The 21,578-nt window shown below is 36.3% G+C and overlaps 1 pseudogene; it reads right to left on the bottom strand.

The window, feature by feature from the left end:
- Positions 1–2,731: 2,731 nt before the first annotated feature.
- Positions 2,732–3,875, bottom strand: LOC133199881 (uncharacterized; annotated as a pseudogene).
- Between the last annotated feature and the right edge of the window lie 17,703 nt (positions 3,876–21,578).

The following is a 21,578-nucleotide window of genomic DNA, read 5'->3' as shown; positions in this document are numbered from 1 at the left end:
TCTCGTAATTAGCGTTTGTCGCAGATCCAAGAAACCACCGCGCGGGTGTTGATTTAACAATACTTCTTTGATGTCTTTGATGTTCCTATCCTATCAGGGAAGTTGAATTATTTAAATATTTAGGGAAAAAAACTTTAAAAACTTAAAGAAAAGTAACACTTCGTGTTATCAAACATTATTTGTATAAAATTAAATCATAACGATTGTATATAAATGTTGTGTACGAGTTGACTTCTGGTTTTTCTGTACGAGTTGATTTTTCCTTCAATAGTCCTCTCCACACTTCGCAAAAGCTGTATTCCTTTAGTGGGGTTCTTAACTATGTATTGTGTAATTATACGAATATACAAGTAATAGTCCCATTCAATGTTAAATCTAGGGAAATCGTAATGACATTTAAATTGCAAATATGCAATAAAGAGCTGCGTCACCAGTGTTTAACAACATTCAACAAGTTTCGATTTTGCGAATTTACCGCTTCAGAGCAACACCATCTTTGTTTTGTATGCTTAGAGTAAATATGGAACATAATTTTTTATTGCAGCTACTCAGCATGTACCACTAGTGTACCGACACAAACTTATTCGCCTGCTTATAACGAGAACTGGCCGCCAACAATTTCTTCTGAATCATTCACAAATGCGGAGGATTCTTTAGGTAAATCAATAAAAAAAGACCTCTCCCTCTCGAGAATTTTTTACTCATATGGAGATGCCACCACTTGCCGGTGGAGGGCTGCAAATTTTAACCTATGCTCGGCACTTAGGGCCATTGAGCAGTGAGGGATTTTTTTCGTGCCAGAACTTACTGCGACACGGGACCTCGGTTTATACGGTCTCATCCGAAGGACCGGTCTCCCTGTCCCGACTATATTTTTTGAGAAAAAAATGTTAAGAAGAAATAAGAGAGATCTCTGAAACTTAGCTGCAAGGGTATCTTTATACATTTATAATCGAGTAAATAAACACTGCTTTTTTTCATTTTTCAAAAAACCTCGTTCTCAAATGTACTCGTATATTAGTGTAGAGGAAGTATTGGGGATATTCATTATATTTAATTGAATTTACATACTTAAGACTTAGAAAAATCTAAACAATATTCAGTTACGGAAGTCCAATTCCATTGACATGCTATGGTGACCTTAGCCCTCTAGTTTTTAAGCATCACTGCTTTATTCTGGGCCGCGGAAGACCTACAGGTAAATGGAGACCTTACACTACTGTGGGTTATATACATGAAATCAGACATGCTATTCTTATTCAGCATGTTTGAAATATAAAAGTAATCTTAAAATATTTCAAAGAAAAAGGTTTTAAGTTGTGTTTTTAGAGCTCGGTATGGGGAACTATTTTTCCAAAAACGAATTATCGCAAAAAAATGTAACTCCCGTCGACTCATAAACAATCCAGTCAATGCGCCCCCTAACAAAACCGTCCCGGTCAAAGCGCCCCATGATCTTGATCATGGTTTTTTTTTTTTTTTTTTTACAGAAAAATGATGGAACAAAACCGCCCCAAATATTGGTCAAAGCGCCCCTTGATTTTGGTCAAAGCGCCCCCTAATATAATTTTATAGAAGAATTCCGTTTCGAAACAGTCACCAAGCAATGGTCAAACCCCTGATTTTGGTCAAAGCGCCCCTTAGATATTTTTATAGAAAGTTCGTTTGCAAAAAGCCCCCTAAATTTGGTCTCTTTACTAATTAATGCTATTTATTTCTTTTGTTTGTTCAGCGTGAACCATGAAATATTTAATAGATTAATATTAAGTTTGAATAATCTTATAGAAAACAATTGCAACGAAATGAGAATGTTCGCCAGTATCATTTAATTATCCCTCTCCCCCTAAAAAAATAATATCGATACCGTTGCCCAGCTCTTGCCACGTGGAGGCCTTCTTAAAAAGAGCATAATTTTGAAGAAAAAATGAAAAATTTAAACCCAAAGATGACTTTCTGAACTTCAAAATCCAAGTATTAAACCCAATTATTGCATGATATATACTCGATAATCTCTCAGAAACGTTTCCAAATTACGGTTGACTTTTGTTTGTTTTATTTTAATATAGAACAGAAATGTTTTTATCATACAAAAAATTTTGGAGAATGTTCTCCGGTATCATTTAATTAAAAAAAGCACCCCCCCCCAAAAAAAAAAGATTGATACCGCTGCCCAGCTCTTGCCACGTGGATGCCTTCTCACTAAGAGCCATGATTTTGAAGAAAAATTGAATAATTTAAACCCAAAGATGAATTTTTGAAACAATCAGACTTCAAAATCCAAATAATTTAATCCAAACAGAAATAATGAAACTTTAAAAAGTAATAATTTTATTTAAAAATGGATAATGAAACAATCGAACTGAAAAGGAAACGATTATTTATTTTCTAATACCGAATATTTAAAATGGTAATAATAAAATCGTGAGCTTCAAAACGATGTTTAATTACAATTATACAAGTAATTTAGCTTTATTTTTCTAAATAAATCAAATTGAAAAAAGGGAGAAAAAAAATTGAAAATCCTGAAAGGAAAACATCGTTAATTAAATGAACAATAAATGTTATCTATGAAAAATTGCGTAAATATCTTTTTTACCAAAACATTCTGAATTAAGAATCTTTCGGAGCAAGATGGCACATACAATATCTTAAAGAAAAAAGTACATAAAATACTAAAATGGAGACATTAAAGGCATATAAGATAAATGCTGTAAGTTACTATTTACAATTATGTACAACATCTGTCTGCAAGTCTGAAAAGTTTCAGATCCCCATGCATCACGCAATGTCGCAGGAAGGCGACGTAGAGATCGGATACTCATTGTCGAGGGCTCTTTAAAAGGTCAGCCACGTCTGTTTGTCAATGGGGCCTATATTCTTACCACACTTGGAAAGGAACCACAGGGAGCGAATTTCCTTGGACTCGTACTGGTCCCAGAGGCGGAAGATTCGCTGTTATTGTCCGGTCTTTCCCTGTCTACAGCATAACTTTTCTTCGGACACCGGGTTTCCGCTGAAGAGGTAGCAGGTTGGCCTCTTGGTGAAGAAGTGGCACCAGAACATAGAAGGGCAGCTGTCCATTTGCTGATTGGTCGTTGAGGCGCCGGTGTCAACCCTCAACGTCGTTGTTGGTTTGTATGGACTGCCTGAACACCGACCATGAGTGGGTGGGTCACAAGGGATTGTCTATCCAGGTCTCCTCCAAATAAACCATCAGCTCCTGTTGTTTTTAAAGAAAATCATACTTAAGAATATGCAATTTTAATAATAGCACATTGTTGTTGTTTTTTTTTTCCAATGTAAAAAATAGTAATATATAAAATATAAAAAAAATACCTCAAGCACGGGGGAAAGCTTGCCCGATGTGTGCCGAAGGAAGGAACGGCAGGCCAAGGCACATCCTTATCAAATCGTGCGTCCCGTCGTCAAGTCTGTACGCTGACGAGAGCCCAATAGAAGCAGCTTTTCGCAAGACAGCCTGGGTCCAGTGGAAGACACATCCATGGATGTTGAGGACTGGTAAGGTCTCCCTAATGGCTTGCCAAAGACCTGCCTCGAAGTCAACAACAACGCTGTTAACTCGCGGCTGCCTTGGCAGGTGTTATAAAAGAACAGAGAGGACCTGAAATAAGATTTTAGAAAAATAATAAAACAATTTTTATTCATTGTCATTACAATACTGACATTTCACACACTTTAACTTATTTTAAGTGAAAATAGGTGATGTTAATATACATGTAAACATCTTGAATTTTTCTTGGCCGATTAAAATGTGATTTACTAATAACATTCATTTATTTTGTGTAGAATACCTCGCCATAATCCCTTTACTGCTTCCCAGACATCAGAATGAAGACTAGCGGAAGCTGCTTCATGACATCGCCCGATTTGTTGTTCTTCAAGAAACGCACAGTACTCAATTTTTGGCACCAAAGTCTAAAAAGTTTAAGACGTCACGCACGATGTTGGTGTCAAAAAGTCATTTCCATTGCGGCAGCATTGCGCAATTTTTATAATTTTGAAACAATTGTATAAAAAGTATATATCATTTGGTCGGTAATTGTATATTAAATGCATTTTAAAATGAACATTGGTCAACATATCCATTTCTTAAATATATTAATTCGACTATTTCGTCAATTAAGGTCTAAAACGCATGTAGATAGGTAACGGAATAACATAATGTTGATAACTTCTATCAAACAAACATAAAAGAACAAAAGTCAGAAAGTACCAAAATTAGCCTGATTTCAAAATAGGGCAACTTTGCCTCTGGACATATCTACAGACTATATATTTTTTTAAACCAACTGTCTTTTTTCAATATCTCTTACATATTTTCTGCAAGGGGTCTTCAAAATGGCATATGTATCTAGATGAATTTCGTACGTTCTACGGAACGTCATTATGACGTTGTGAATTCTAACACTTCAGAGTTCTCATAAATAAAGTGATATTTATTAATGGAATATTTTACAAATAATGTATATTATTATAATATATTACAAATAAATCTTCGATATATTGATAAGTAAAAGTTATAGGCCGAAAAGTGTCCATTCTGTGAGAAGAAAGAACGTGGAGGGCCGTTAGGCCCGACAATAGTTCTTTCTTCACACAGAATGGACAGTTTGAGGCCTATAACTTGCTGAAAACATTGACTCTAATGTGTTCCTTATGTCCCCTCTTAGAATTGTTTCTCATCCACTGTATTAAGTAAGCATTGTCTACTTATTGGACTCTCTCAGGTGAAGATTGCTGACAATCAAAAGAAACTTGCATTCCTTGTTATTGTTAACTTAGTGGACTGTTACAGGTAAGTGCTTATTTTAAACGAATTAAGAATATTTAACCACAATGCTATGAGATTCCAAAACCATTTTCTTGTGATTGTCAATGTTGACCTTCTTCCGAGGGAGAAAGCATATTTCTTATGCATATCATATTCAGATAGAGCAATCTACTAATAATACAGATGTCATTTTTGGAGTGATTTTTTGGATTTTGAGCTTAGGATTCTCAAGATAATGAACTTTGAACTCCAAGTGGACATATTTTTCAAATATTTCTCAACTTTTGGCCAAGGCTATTCAAGGATGCAGAAAAACAAAGGGAACGTAGAAAGATATCCTTAATTAAATCAACAATATTTAGATGATTTAGAAAAGGCTTTCTACAGAAAATGTAAATGGGCAGTGACCGTGTTGTTTAACTGTCAGGGAGAATGTTGCACAGTACCCAACGTTGATGTTCTCATGCTTAAGGACATCACGATGTTGGGTGATAAAGAAATCAAAAAAATTATCTTTTCATCGCAGAGTCAGAAATAAAGCGGGCGAAGGCTTTTGATCAAACACCCAAGCATTCCTATAACAGAAGAAATAATGTGCTCCTGCAGAAAGTCAGCAAATTATTCGGAGTTCTAGTGAGAAAGAACTGAGTATCAATTGATTCTTGCCAGGAAGGCATTTAAAAGAAGTGATACCCCCGAGCTTCTTGTTGGTGCAGGGTACATAGAATTCAGAGATATTTCCTTCAAATTAAAGTTTTGACATTCATTGTGATTTAGGAATATACATTTCATCATTTTCCATTTTTGTTTCTGTGACTGGGAATATACATTTCATTACATTGTGAAACATGTTGGATTCATTACTTCAAATATTTATTTGTGTCTATGTTGTGTTTTCTTAATCCATTAATCTACCTGTATCCGTCCAATAAGTTATTAAATTCTGTCCATTATTTTTAATAATGGACAGATTTTTTTTAACTTAATGGACTGTCTTAGGCCTTTCAAGGAATAGAAAGTATTAAAAGAACAAAGGATGATGTCATCCTAATGTTTTAATGAAAGATAACTTTGAAATTATAATATCGAGTATAAACAAGCTTAGGTACACGTACGAGTGAAAATGACATCGTTTCCGTTCAGCGTGTGCAAATCGAGGTACACGGAAACAATCAAATAACGTGCGTATAATTAATAATATTTTATAATATCTTTATCAATGTTTTACACAAACTTTATGTTATTGTATTTAATATTTTAATCAACCTGGTTTATTAATTTGCACATCACATTAAGTCTATTTATGTTAATTTTTTTAATACTTGTCAAGTAACATGATTCCTATGTTCATCTTGAGAGGGGGAAAGTATATGGATCTCCTCTTTCCGTGCCACTGGGGTCTTTCTTCTCTTCAACTGTAGTTTTAAGTCTGTTCTTAGTCTTTTTTAGTCCAGTACTTTTACAAACAAGCAGAGTCAAAGTCTGCATGCATATCTGTATATATGTCAACTGGAATTACACCTGTAAAAATACACATGTAAATATATTTAAGAGATTAATCTTTGCAATAACAGTTACATATTACTCTTGATAATTTCCCCTTTAAAAAATAATCAAACAATTAATCAATCTGTTCAATGATTTTCTCAGATATTTATTCTAGTTATAGCACTGATTTTTTTTAATGTTTTGTTCGATTTTCTTAAGTTTAAAAGACATGCGTCTGGTGATAGCCTTGGGTTCTCTGCATGTAGTCTGTAAATCGACCTCCCAATCCTTATGCCCTCTCTTTATTTTCATTATGCATCCTAGAATTAGGAGTTCCGAATCTGAAATGCATTTAGTTTTGTTCTCACTTCTTATATCTTCTTCGCTTCTTCTTCCATTTCGTCCTGAATTATATATACATTTTTAGTTATTTAGTTTGTAGTTTCCAAGCATCTGGTCTATATCAAATTTTATTGAAATAAAACTCAAATCTGAATTAGTGTTGTAATGGCATTCATTACACTGAACAATACAGTTAACAAGTACTCAAATGAACAAAGAAGTAATGTATAAAAGATTGTCAAACGACATGAATTAAATGCGATAGAGGCATTTCAAGTTATGGAGCGATTGTGCCAGAACGTCAAACACTACGGTCCCCATTAATTCTGCGATTCTCTTCGCCACTGGCAAAACGGCTCATGAAGTTGATGTCCATACGTACTGTTGGTGGCAAGTATGGGGCATCTGACTCGAGCAAAATCTTGCTCATAGTCATGACAAAAAAGGCATCAGCAGTCTCAAAGAGCCCACATAAGCAAGAGGTGAAATCAAATTTTACATTGGGCAATCATTACAGATAAAAGAGCGCAGGTGGACTCTTCAATCTGTCAGGCCAAACTATAAAATGCACAGATATTCTCTTGCTGCATACTAGGACCACTAGTAGTGTAGGATTACTAGTAGTAAGAACAACTAGGGTGAGGTCCTTGTCTTTAGTCAGAGGAAGATTTTCTTTAAGAAAGGATCTTTGGCAGGCAAGCGAATCCTTCTTGCACTGGGAAATGTTGTAGCATCTAACACTTTAGCGGCATCATATTGTCGTAACGTGTAACGTGGTGTGATATTAGCTGCCCCCTGACAACAGAAATAACTCTTCAATGAAATATATGGAGATAACGAACAGTATTCAAGCTCCATAATCAATACAAAATAGGAGCAGAGCAAACACGGACCTCCATACATCAGAGGTGGGATCAGGTGCCATGGAGGAGTGAGCATCCCCTGCCGACCGGTCACACCCGCCGTGTGCTCCTTGTCATGATCGGGAAATAACGGAAAAATCCGTCGACAATTCAGTGTGTAAATAATGGCCTAACAATTAGTGTGAAAAACGTCAGTCAGCATTTGACTCGATGATAAATTGTATTTGCTGACAAGGTCATTGTATCGACCAAAGAACTTACGAAATGATGACTTTAAACGAGACAGCTGATATTCTTGTTTCACAACTTATTTGTCAATAATTTACCTCGTTTTAGAAATTGTACATACGTAGAGCATGCTCTTGCGTAACGAATCAACTGAGAGATATATACCCCGTATGCAGGTGATGAAGGTATATTGCTGCATAAGTAAGGGAAGTTGACGATTGAAAAGTTAAAGTCATCACGTTTATCATAAAGCTTGGTTGTTAGATTGGTTGTCAAACATCTCTTTACTGATGCAAAAATAGTAGGGGAAATTTTCTGTTGGAAATAGTGGAATTACGTTCTCTGCGTACCCTACCATTCGGTCTGAAAGTAAAGAGGATTACATACACAGCATGTGTCAAAGAAAAAACTACCTCGAAAGGTACTTAACACAAAAACTTTAAAGTACTTCTCTGCAGGAAAAAGACCTGCCCGTCCGTTCACGCAGGCGCAGTCGCAACTTTAACACAGGTTCCGAATTGACTGCACTTTTTCATTTTAGAGAGTCCCTCCACGTAATTTGCCCAGTGAAATATAGATATACCCATATGTTGTTTGTATCCGGAAGCGTAGGGACACGATATATCTCGGATTTCATGTGACGAGACTTACAGACCCCCATAAAAACAGCCGAGCAAATCGAGAAACAAAACATGTGTCACATATGACGTCATTTGCATTGACTTGACGCAATATGTAAAACCTATTGAATCATCAATTGTTTCTGATCGTGCACGGTTCACGCCTTAGTCTGAAGAATATTTGAAATAATACATAATAACGATGCAGAGGCAAATAAACATCATTAGCAATTGATAATCCGTATTCAAGCTTAAACAGTCTAGTGTATGCCCTTACACTTTCAATGTTAATAGAAATATGATTATTGTAAAGCGATTTTCTTAGGTCTGTGTGGCTGTGCAGTATTACAAGGCCTGATTGAAGAATTATCCTGTTTCCTGTTTAGAACCAATCGCAGTATACGAAACATTTCTTGTACACAGTTGATGTCAATTGTTGATTTCAATTGCGATGGAAACAAATATTGTCATTGGCTGAACATGACGTCACAATATGAGACGTAAATATTCAAGATTACGACACTTTGTAATCATGCAGTCACGGGTAGGAGAGAGCTATATGCGAACTCCGGATCGTGGCTTGAGACGATGTTGGTTTTAAAGTATTCACAAAATCACCCATTAATGAGAGGGTAATGCTTTTATTAGATAGGGAGGTAGTGTCTAACCAGGACTTTTTCTGAAACTTCTATACGAGTTCCAAACAGGGAATGCCAAACCTGAAAACACCCTGCCCTGTCTGATCTTAAGAATGCTCCTCCTAAGTTTCAGTTCCTCCCTTGCAGTCCTATTAAGGAGTCTTTGAAAGTAGCATTTTAAGTCGTGGTATTTTGCATCGTTTGGCAAATTGGCATTATCAAACACGTGAACGTAATGTGACTATGTAGAGCGTTGTTGTATCTCTCTACGTTCCGACTGTTATTTGCCAGTTCAATCCCCTTTGCCAAACCATTTTGATTGGCTAAATGTCATAGCTCAGTTTCACTCTGTTAGTACTTGACCTTCCTAGTATTTCCACCGTTCAGGGTAGCTCAGTCGGTAGAGCGCTCGCTCCGTGATTGGAAGGTCGTGAAGTCGATTCTCGGCCGCGACTGACCCAAGTCGATTAAAAATTGGGTAGCAACTAATCCTTCGCCATGCGCTCGGCACTTTGAAGTGAAAGTTGCGGGTCCTTCGGATGAGACCTTAAAAACCGAGGCCCCGTGTCACGGCAGGCGTTGGCACGATAAAGATCCTTCGCTGCTGAATGGCCTTGAGTTCCAGTAAAGGTCAAAATTTGAAGCTCTTCACCGGTATATGGTGACGTCTCTCTATGAGTGAAAAATTCTCGAATGGAACGCAAAACAACATACAATCAATTATTCAATCCTAGTATTTCCTAGGATAGGGGACCGTTCACGGTAGCTCAGTCGGTAGAGCGCTCGCTTCGTGATCAGGAGGTCGTGAGTTCAAATCTCGGCCGCGACTGACCCAAGTCGAGAAAAAATGGGTAGCAACTGTTCCTTCGCCATGCGCTCGGCACTTTGAAGTGAAAGTTGCGAGTCCTTCGGATGAGACCTTAAAAACCGAGACCCCGTGGCAGGCGTTGGCACGATAAAGATCCCTTACTGCTCAATGGCCCTGAGTGCCGAGTAAAGGTCAAAATTTGAAGCCCTTCACCTGTATATGGTGACGTCTCTATATGTGTGAAAAATTCTCGAATGGGACGTAAACAACAATCAATCAATCAATCAATCCTAGAATAGGGGGGGAAAAAACGGGTTTTTGGAAAAAGTTGTATTGTTGGAGTTTTGTCGATCACAAAAGGTGATGTTAGCAACATAGATAGAGCAATGATAGGTTAAACAAGCTAAATTGATTCAAAGTGTCTTTCACTGAATGACAATTTACAACTGCCAAGGAGTGCATGACTAGTTGAAGCATCCAACTGGTCATAAACAAATTTGATCATAAAATTAATATCTATAATATATTACTATATATTACTAGGAAAGCATTAGGGAATAAAAATTAAAATCTTCATGTACTTGTTAAAATATTGCCTCATTGATGTCAGCTTCTTCAAAATGAATATGATCTCAGGTGAACCAAAAGATATACCTACACTCTGTCACAATGAAGGCTGCTCGTCTCATTGATGGATCGCACAAGAAATCTAACGGAATTACACGGAAAATCTAGAGAGAACAACTTAGCCGCGGTTTCTCTAGATTTTCAGTGTTATATCGGGTTGCCTTTACCTTTTATAAAGTTAGATTTTGTCATTTCCGTCGATTTCAGTTTCAGTGCTAGGTATGGAGGACGTTATTGGTTTACTGAATGTTTTATACGGCAAGTTAAAATGGATAAGAGATTGAAGGGCGTTATTTATTTTTGAAGCTTAACACAGGTCGCTCGCGTGGCGCAGTGGTAAGAGCGTGTATGATGATTTTTCGTTTATTACTCCATATCATTGTAAATAGAAAAATTAAAGCTGCTATTATATTTGTAGTATTCATCTACCATTATTAACAAGCAGACAGCAAACAGTATTCAAGTCTATATCAATAATTTTTCCGAAATTAACTGGTAAGTAAAATGCTTTACTAGTTTTAACTATTGTCTATAACTTCTACTTAAAGACGTCATCAACTGAACACGAAGTTAGTGCCTCTGTGGTCAATCCGACGTCCTCTTTGAACATGATTTTTACAATACATACATTGGTCAGTATCACGGCCGCCAATCGCTTTAACTCATGTTGCCAAAATACAAGAAAAAGAGCTCAACTCCGAAACGAATACAAAAAGTCCTTTCAACGCATATCCGGAAGGTTACATTACAGGCATTGTCTGCCATATTTCCGTTTCATCGCCGATATCTCTACAACCCCTTTACAAGACGCACACCTCTTAAAAGTTTAACGTTTTCACTGGAGAGGTCTAACCAGTGTGGATCTGTTTATCTTGCATTGCCGTGTTTCTCGGTCGTGATGAAATCATCAAATTTTACGTACTTCTTCCGAGCCAAGAGAAAGGTACTATCAATCAAAGATTTTCGTTTGGTGTTTCTGATGGAACAGGAAATATCTTGTTTTCTGTTTTTTTTGGATAACTGTTGTTCTTCTACCATACAAAGATGGGGGTTTTGTATTAAGAGACCTTTTTGCTGAACACACTGAATAAGGGTTCTGTTGTTTGTATGGGTAAATTTGCTGGCTCAGAAGGACGAAGTATACCATTATGGAAGATATGGGACAACAGATGGTCCTAACTCTGATGTTTGTAAAGTTGTACTTTGTTTGATATTTTTACTTGAGTTTGATCAGAATCTGAGTTCTGCATATCAGAGGTTGAGATTTCACCTTGAAAATCTTGATTTTGTTCCAGATTTTCTAAAGGTTTCTTTTTCTTATCCCCAGAAGAATTTTTTAAGTACATCTAAATCTTCGCTGTTTCTCATTTAAGACATTTGATGCCATTTTTCAGTTTTGGAGAACTGGAGGAATGACCTTTACATTCTTTCTTTGCAACCCTAGGCCTCACTTGCAGATATGATATGGTTCTAAGTAAGAAGCACATTGTCCAAGCACATTGTCCAGCCTATGATCTTGAACAGATTTGTAATTTCACAGTGATTATAAGTTCTCTATTTCAATTTTTTTTTTTTGGCATTATATGTTTAGGTGACTGATACATCCATACCAATGGCACCAAGAGGAAGATAATGACGTTATCTGTTGGGAATGCCACCATTGAGGTCAAGCTGTGGGGAGACTTTGTTGACACGCAGGTGTTTGAGGGCTCTACTGTGGTTGTGATGTGTGTAGACGTATATCAGGAGAAGAGGTCTTTGAATTTCTTCGGGAAGCACAACAGTAAAGGTATTCACATATTGAATGAAACAAAGAGTTGTGTTGTTTTTATAATAATAGCAAGCATTAAATGTTACAGGATTGTGATAAAAAAGAAATGCAAATTATAATTAATGCAACTATTTCGATCTTCAATTGAAAACAATTAAGTTCAAATTTAACATTGTAGATTGCGGACGGTGAGGAAGAGTTCTCAGGCACTGTGAATGGAGTTTCGTTTGAAGAGTGAGTTATTATACCCATATGTTCCTTTAAAAGATATGGAAGAATTGTTTCATTTTTAGAGGGGGTCAGGTGACCCCATCTATTACTTTACTGTCAGAGCTTTGAAAACGTAAGCCAAGATGATAACACATGAATTAAATCTATGCTATATTAAAGAGCGCAAAAATAGTTTTGATATAAATATAAACATTCTGTTATTTCTGTATCAAACTGTAGAGAGTGATATGAACTTTTTTAAAATCAAATTAATAAAACATTTTGTAATTTCAGTTCAGGTGTTAGTTTTCAAACTGTATTGTTTTTAATTAACAGATCAACCGTTCACGGTAGCTCAGTCGGTAGAGCGCTCGCTCCGTGATCGGGAGGTCGTGAGTTCGAATCTCGGCCGCGACAGACCTAAGTCGATAAAAAATAGGTAGCAACTGTTCCTTCGCCATGCGCTCGGCACTTTGGAGTGAAAGTTGCGGGTCTTTCGGATGAGACCTTAAAAACCGAGGCCCCGTGTCACGGCAGGCGTTGGCACGATAAAGATCCCTCACTGCTCAATGGCCCTGAGTGCCGAGTAAAGGTCAAAATTTGAAGCCCTTCACCGGTATATGGTGACGTCTCTATATGAGTGAAAAATTCTCGAATGGGACGTAAAACAATATACAATCAATCAATCAATTAACAGATCCAATTCCTCCATCCTCCTGGATGACGAGTTTCTGGCTTGCTCCTCGGAACAATTGAGAGAGATCTTTCCTGGAGGGAATTTTGTTGAAAACTTGAAGGTGAAGGGGAGGAAGAGGAGATCAGTGATAATGCCAATGTAAGCAAAATTTGTATAATGATCATATACTATGGAGTTAATGTTAAATATTTGGTGAAAGAGAAAAGAAAGAAATGGAGTTATAAGATGTTAATATTGATATTAAGAATGAAGTAGAATTTGTTGATGATTTAAGCAAATGGAAAGATTCATATATGTAATGGTAGAAATAGAGAGTTGAAATTGATTTTTGTGAAATGTTGCAGTGAGATGGAAGCAGAGTCTACTGGATGCAATGCTACGGAAGCAGAGCCTATCGTCCATAGTGGTGTCGCAGAGCCTTCTGTTCATACTAGTGGGGTGGACGCTAAGCCATCAACTTGCAGTGGGGTGAATACAGAGCCAGACCTTTGCAGTGGAGGAAGCCTTCTAGAGGAGTTAGAAGCTATTTTGAACTGAACTATTGTGCTGTGAAAAACTTGCATTACATGAAAAGGGCAGTAAAATGATCTTCATCCTGTGTTAAATAGAGTCTGTGGAAGGTGTATTGTATATAGTTTTCTAATTTTACGTTATGGCAAGAACTGCTCATTGTGTCTTTTTTTTTGTACCTTGTATTAGAATGGTAATTACTTAAAAATTTTCTCAATTTTCTCGAGAGTTCCTTTCAACTATCATGAGAAAGAATTTCAAGTCCCTTTAAAGTGTGTTATAATAGTTTTGATGTATGTGCATTCCAGTATTGTAATATTTGTGCCAAATGGTTTTATTTATTTCAAAGTGGTTGTGATATCCAATTTCAAATATCCAAGTTCATTCCATATGTACCCTATTTATTTATTTCTAGTGCAAACCATATACAAGATTATATCTTGTATATAGTTGGAAAGGGAAGCAATGATTGTATAGTTTCTGTCTCTTAGATTCTAGTTTAAGATTTCACTGAATGTGTTATAAAGTTTTCTTGTTTTTTTTATGAGTTGTATATTCTCTTTCTTTTTGTTTTAGATATGCTTATGTTTTCCTTTCCTTAATATGTGAAATATGTATGGTTCAATATCATATGACAAATGCTATTTTTCATGTGATCTTCGAAAATCAACTTCAAGGAGATCCTGTACAGGTATTGTACATTTTGAAGGATGGAAGATTTTTTTATTAAATGATTTACAATTCTGCATACTGTTTCTTGTGTTTCATTAGAAGATGTCAATGGTAACAGTGCATGTATTTGATAAATTAAAGTCCAGGCTTTTTGATATCATTGACAGCTGCTTTTTTCAATAAAAATGGAACTCGTAAATATACTTACCTTGTCATTGGTCATTTGCAAAATTATTTTGTCAAAAAACATTCTGATTGTTCACACAAGTACTCTGAAGTTGACATTAAAAAGATGCTTGAGTTTCTGATTGAGAATATCTTTGTGGTTTTTGGAGACCAGGTCTTCCAACAATCTATTGGAATTCCCATGGGTACCAATTGCGCCCCGTTATTAGAAAACCTTTTTTTGTATTCATATGAAGCAGAATTTGTCCAAAATCTTGGACGTGAAAAGAAGAAAACACTTGCTGTGGCCTTCAACTCGACATTTAGATATATCGACGACGTATTGTCAATTAACAATGGCTATTTCCATTCTCATGTCGATACGATATATCCTTGTGAACTTGAGATAAAAGATACCACAGAGTCTGACACATCTGTTTCATATTTGGATATTTTACTTGAAAAAGACGTTAATGGTAATCTAACAACCAAGCTTTATGATAAACGTGATGACTTTAACTTTTCAATCGTCAACTTCCCTTACTTATGCAGCAATATACCTTCATCACCTGCATACGGGGTATATATCTCTCAGTTGATTCGATACGCAAGAGCATGCTCTACTTATGTACAATTTCTAAAACGAGGTAAATTATTGACGAATAAGTTGATGAAACAAGAATATCAGCTGTCTCGTTTAAAGTCGTCATTTCGTAAGTTCTATGGTCGATACAATGACCTTGTCAGCAAATACAATTTATCATTGAATCAAATGCTGACTGACGTTTTTCACACTAATCGTTAGGCCATTATTTACACACTGAATTGTCGACGGATTTTTCCGTTATTTCCCGATCATGACAAGGAGCACACGGCGGGTGTGACCGGTCGGCAGGGGATGCTCACTCCTCCATGGCACCTGATCCCACCTCTGATGTTTGGAGGTCCGTGTTTTTGCTCTGCTCCTATTTTGTATTGATTAATGGACTTTTGAGCTTGAATACTGTTCGTTATCTCCATATATTTCATCCTAACAACCCTCGTAGACCCAAGGTATTAAAATCAGTTCGCAGAACGCTATTGGCCGATCTTATGTCTTGCATGAAATATTATTTTGTCCACATACTGTTTTCATTATCATTGTTTCTGACGTCTTCCAAAGCCTGGGAAGGTACGTTAATGATGAAGCTATAAACGACCCCAACAATAATGATGTAATGAAGTTTAAAGTATTTAACAACTACACCAGGCTTTGTCTCTGTGCAAAAAGGAAGAGGAATTCCGTCACCTTGGCTGCAACTGACACAGAGGACACTATGATTTGACAAACCTTGCGTCTGTGAAGGATTATTACAAATTAGTCTCCCATTTAGAGCCATTCCATTGCTTGTTCTAACAACAGTTAGTAAGGTCACCAACACTTTCCCTATTAATGTGCAGAACTACAGGCAGCAGCAGAGTCAATTGCTAGCCCGTCTTCAGCATAATCTGTGGCAATAAGAGGTGTCCAAACACTATGGTGACAAGTCAAGGAAAAGTCATATTTTAGCTAGCTGACTAACATCATTAAATCAGTAAAATTGTGGAAAGAATACCAGAACAGAGAACGTTGTTAAAGTCAGATGATTTATTGTAGAGGTCAGAAAGAGTAAATAATGGTACTAAAGAAATTATGGTGTCTCAATGACAGCAGTTGGTCTCTGTTCAAAAATTTTCGATTGGATGGCCTCTTAATAAGAGGAGGAAGTTTCTTTTTTCTCCAAAAAAATTAATACAGTGCACAATTGTGAACGATTACAGTCTACCCCCTCACCCTCGGGGGAAAAAATTATGTTTTGTAAATTCAGTATAAACATGATCACAAAAACAGTATACAAATGGTAAACATACACAGATTGTTACACCTTGCTACACAATTAAACAAACGTAATCGTTGTCCTTAAAATGATCCCTGCAAATGTAAACATAATTACTGGGAGGCACCAACTTTTCATACTTTGTTTTCCCACGTAGCTAGATTGAATCCAGGCATCTTTGTCCTTCTTATTTGATGGTTATATGTGATCCTTTTTAACCTTCTGGTACGAAACAGTACGCTTTCGGCATGGTCTACAATGACAATGTTTGGATTATCTGAGGAAAAGTAGGACAAATGCAGCGCTGGCGCAATCTATATGATCAGGAACGATAACCGACGCGCGTTTGCCATGCTTAATTTTCTTGTTTGTTGACCATGCTAATACACCTCTGTTCTCAAACTAGTCTCTGACTTTTCAGCATTAAGACGTTCTGGCGGTTTTCTCAAATCATTAACCGTCTTCTCCGGCGCCTCTCCCTCTGGGATCAGATTCTAAAGGTTTTCTGTAATCTTTTTTGCCCTCCTTTTTCATACATTTATTTCCAAGACCTATAACATCAAAGATAATATGGCAGCTATCAAGGATTGGGACCTGACTAAGCTCCCTGTATAAGTAACAAAATACTATATTTAACTCTACAGCACCACTTAGGGTTCTTTCTATCTAAATACTATTACACATGATAATGATGAATGTTGTATTCGTTCAAGAACCAGCAATTACATTGTAAAGATATAACAAAAATCTCATTGCATAAATATTTTTTATTACACTCTTCATCACTCGAATAATCAATTTCCTGAAAGAATCACTGATATGCGTTTACAGAACAACCTTATTATACCCCCGCTTCGAAGGAGAAGGAAGTATACTGTGTTACTCTTGTGTGTCTGTCTGTCCGTCCGTCTGTGTGTCTGTCCGTAAAAAAATTTGGTCGCAGTTTTCTCAGCAACTACTCTTTGGATGCTTGAAATTTTAACACACCATTTGTTTAGGCATTCCATATGGTGGGATTTATTTTTGTACGAATCCGATGTCAACTTCCTAATGATCCGTGCGTCTGTCCGTAGCATACATAACAAATTTTGCTCGCAGTTTTATCAGCAAATACTCATTGCAGATGCTTGAAATTTTAGCACACCCTTTGTTTAGGCATGCCATATGGTGGGATTTATATTTGTACGAATCCGATGTGGCGCAGTGGTTAGAGCGTCGGCTCTAGAGTCGCGAAGTAAGGAGTTGATCCTTACGTCGCGGGTTCGAATCCCAGTGTGGGAAGTGGAGACCGTTCCTTCGGATGACACCGTATAAACCGAGGTCCCGTGTCGCAGTAGGTGCTGGCACGAAAAAAATCCCTCACTGCTCAATGGCCGTAAGTGCCGAGATAGGACAAAATTTGCAGCTCTCCACCGGCAAGTGGTGGCGTCTCCATATGAGTGAAAAATTCTCGAGAGGGACGTTTAACAACATACAAGCAAACAAACAAACGAATCCGATGTAAACTTCCTGTTGATTCGTGCGTCTGTCCGTAGCATACATAACAAACTTTGGTTGTAGTTTTTTTCAACAAATACTCATCGCAGATGCTTGAAATTTTACCACACCCTTTGTTAACAATCAGCAATTTATTATTTTTTAAATAAAATTTCATGTGAAAAATTTAATCAACAATTGATTTTTTTTTTAATGTAATCAACTAGCATTGGGCAATATTATGCCAATATAGATGTATTAATGTTTTAAATCCATACTGGGATTTTAGTAACTGACATGAAAACATACCAGTGATGCTCACACGACATGCCTTTATCCCAGCCTTTCTCAGAGCGACCACTTGATCTTGCATAAGAGATGTCAAAGGGCATACAACAATCACTGTCATTTGTTTGTCTTTCTGATGCATGCACTGGGCAAACCACGGTAAAATCTGAAAAATTACACTCTTTCCGTAACCTGTTGGCAGAAAGGATAAGCAGTCATCTGCTTCGTACAAAGCTTTCAGTGTCTGTAGTTATTTATCGTTCAATTTGAAAGTCTTCTCATGTAATGAGGGACAATTGTGTACTGCAAATTGTGTAAACATTCGTCAAAGGACGCCATTTTTAAAAAACTTTACCTCTGTAGCGTCAATTTTTCCTGAGTAAACCAGCGACCGCATCACAAAAGCCCGGCGTAGTGGGATATCAAATTAGATCATACACCCGAGGTTTGATGTAGGGTATCGTAGTCAGCCGAGGTGAGCCGAATGATTTGAAGACAAAGATCCAATTGTATACATGCTATATGACGAATTCTTTTTTTTTTTTTTAAAGATTTAACAAAGGATAGTCTATCGTTGTAGAGGCCGCTGAGGTAAATAGGAATGAGGTCATGACGATTTACTGATAGGTCGGACCATAACAATGTCGGACTATAACAATGTCGGACTATAACAAACTAGGACTACCCAAACTCGGACCATAGGATTATTTTTACTAATTAATTAAGTTATATTTATTTCGAAGACTTTTTTATGATTTCTAAAGAGTATGAAGGTATACTGACCTTAAAAATGTTGAATTGTAGTATAACGTACGTTAGTAAGTGGACGGTGCATATGATAATTGATAAAAGGTTATGTTGCCCTATAGTGTATTTCTTATGCGTTATACTGTTATATAGGCCTTATATTACGTAAACAATGTTGTTCTCATTTTATTTTGTTAGGCCAGAGTTGCAGGTTTGTGTACCTGGTTATTATTCTCATTAACCAGAATTGCCTCTGTATATTTCGTAGTGAAGCTGCAGCATAGTTTGTTGACTTGAACTATAGACAGTTTCACAATAACTGAGGTACTACTTTTTTGCAGAGCAAAAAGAAATATTTTTTGCTGAAATATGACGTAAAAATTAATTGTTAAATATACTTCCAAACATAATTAATTTGCCATGCACAAGAGTAGTACCGCAGTTATCATGAATTTTATATATTTATGCACTGATTAAAAAGGCAGATTTGAAACCTTATTAAAGCCTCAAATTGTAATGAAGAAAAACTAACAAGTGTGTTTCAATTAATTTATTTTCATTGCAAACAAAGTTTTAAACCAAATAAATAAAGCAAGCACATTATATGGTCAACGTTTAAAGCTGTATCAAATAATTGTCACAGGTGTAAATATCACACAGTCAACACTTGGGAGTCACGATCACAACACTAGAGAACTATTCATTGTTTGTTAACACATATTTACACATGTCACATGGCACAATCACAAGCACAACACCAAAGAACTAGTCGTTGTTTGGGCCGTATACACCACCACACTCCCGCAACAGTTGGGATGCTGTGAGCTCTCCGTTGGTATAACGGTCCCAAGCTTCGTGATTAAAGTTGTTAAGTATCCGCCTTATTTATTCCGTTTATTTAATAAATATATATAAATTAGTCCGACTTTGTTATAGTCCGACTTCGTTATGGTCCGACTCTTATAGTCCGACATTGTTATGGTCCGTCTTATCTGTCATCGGTTACAAATAATTCAACTCCGATTATGAGGCATATTTCAACAGAACAATTAATTAGAATCATCCTACCTGAGTCTCGAGACAAGCCCACATCACATTATCTTTACATTGATACATGATATACGTATTCCAACATCAGATTTTTCATATATTTCAACTGATCTCTTCCCTCGCGGTCATTCTTCCTCCAATCCTTGTATTGAAGGGCATCGGGATCCGCGGGACGCTGTGATGTCACAATCATGCGCATTCCGCTTGTCGTAAAAGGAAGTCCGAAAAGTTGCGAGAGACCTATATACTATAGTATATAGGTCTCTGGTATAATGTATTACTTACACATCATATTACCTAAATACATACGGCCCAGGCAGAATTTTGTGATAGAAAAAAATAATATAGGGCAATATAGTATGTACCAGGTCAGCATATTTTAAATTTGATTTAAATACAAGTATTTCTGAATTATACTGTATGTGTAATGCTAACATTATTTTACTTCATCAGTACTTCTGGTAATTAACACATTTGATGCATTTTTGAAGCCTTTTTTATATTAAGATTCACTTTGTATGATTTTTTTTGTTTTTGAAGGAACAAGCACATAAATGACAACTTTTTGAAAAGAACAAGTCTTTAATGAAGAAATGTGAATCTACATTACCTTAAGATACTGGCATATTAATTCATGTATGACTAATTCCTGATATTTCTAAATATCTCCCCATACATGTGTATATTTTAATGTGCTATAGAACTTAAGATATTTGAACAAACTTGGATCTACACTATATAAGGAAGCTTTTGCCTTTTCTGGCTTAGTGGTTTTTAGAGTTAGAAAAAAATTATGATGCCAAATTTCCATTATTTCCCAATCATCTCCCCATTATATATATAGAGTGTATTTCATTTGAAATAAAAAGATGACAGACTTCCTTTAATTAGAAAAAGCTTATTTGAACTTTTGGATTGGCTAAACAAAGAAACCAAACAAACAAAATAACAGCATGTACTGGTTTTGTTTTCTTATTATCCATTATAAATGTTATATTCAGTACTGAACACATTTTGGTAAATAGTAATGGAAGGAAAACATGTCAAGTTTTTGTTTCATTTACTGCCACTTTCCTGGTACAAAGTTAATTCTTTCAAAATGGTAGTCGTCTCGACACCAAATGAACAAATCACACCACAGAGCACCGGTCAAACCCATTTGACCCATTTTCTGATAATAATATACATGGGAAGATTTTAGTTTATAGCTGTTATTGACTAGAGTTAAATATTTTAAAATCGTAATCGAGTCTGCATTTGGACATTTTATTTCTAGTAGCCCATACATGGGTACAGAGTTGGGATCTATGACTTTCCTGTCAGGTGAAGTTCCAAGATGAAAACATGAGGGGTTGATAACTAAGCCTGCTTTAAACACATTGTTTCCTGTAATTGTGGCGTATGCTTCTGCTGCTTCCTGTTCATGTTCAGGTCCAAATTTCATTGCTGCTGTTTGAATTTTATTATTTTTTAATAATCCGTCAACAAAAGTTGAAAAAAAAATTTTCCGTGAACAAACTCTTTTGAATTTAGATGAAGTAATTCTGTGTTTTCTTACTGTATTCCAGTAGGGACTTTTAGACTGTTCAATTGTATTTTGTTTAATGGAATCGGTTTTAGATACAGTTAGTCCTTCATACAAATTTTGTTCACCCAGATTTAGAAGTGTATTAAAATTTTGATCAAGTGTAGGTAAAGTGTAACCAGGATAGGTAGGAAAAGCAGGATTG

The sequence above is a fragment of the Saccostrea echinata genome, unplaced genomic scaffold (assembly GCF_033153115.1).
Source record: "Saccostrea echinata isolate AGI-Se365-2 ecotype Australia unplaced genomic scaffold, CSIRO_AGI_Sech_v1 ptg000036l, whole genome shotgun sequence".
Classification (NCBI taxonomy): domain Eukaryota; kingdom Metazoa; phylum Mollusca; class Bivalvia; order Ostreida; family Ostreidae; genus Saccostrea; species Saccostrea echinata.
Note: the sequence above shows the minus strand (reverse complement) of the source record. Positions and strands in the feature narration are given on the sequence as shown.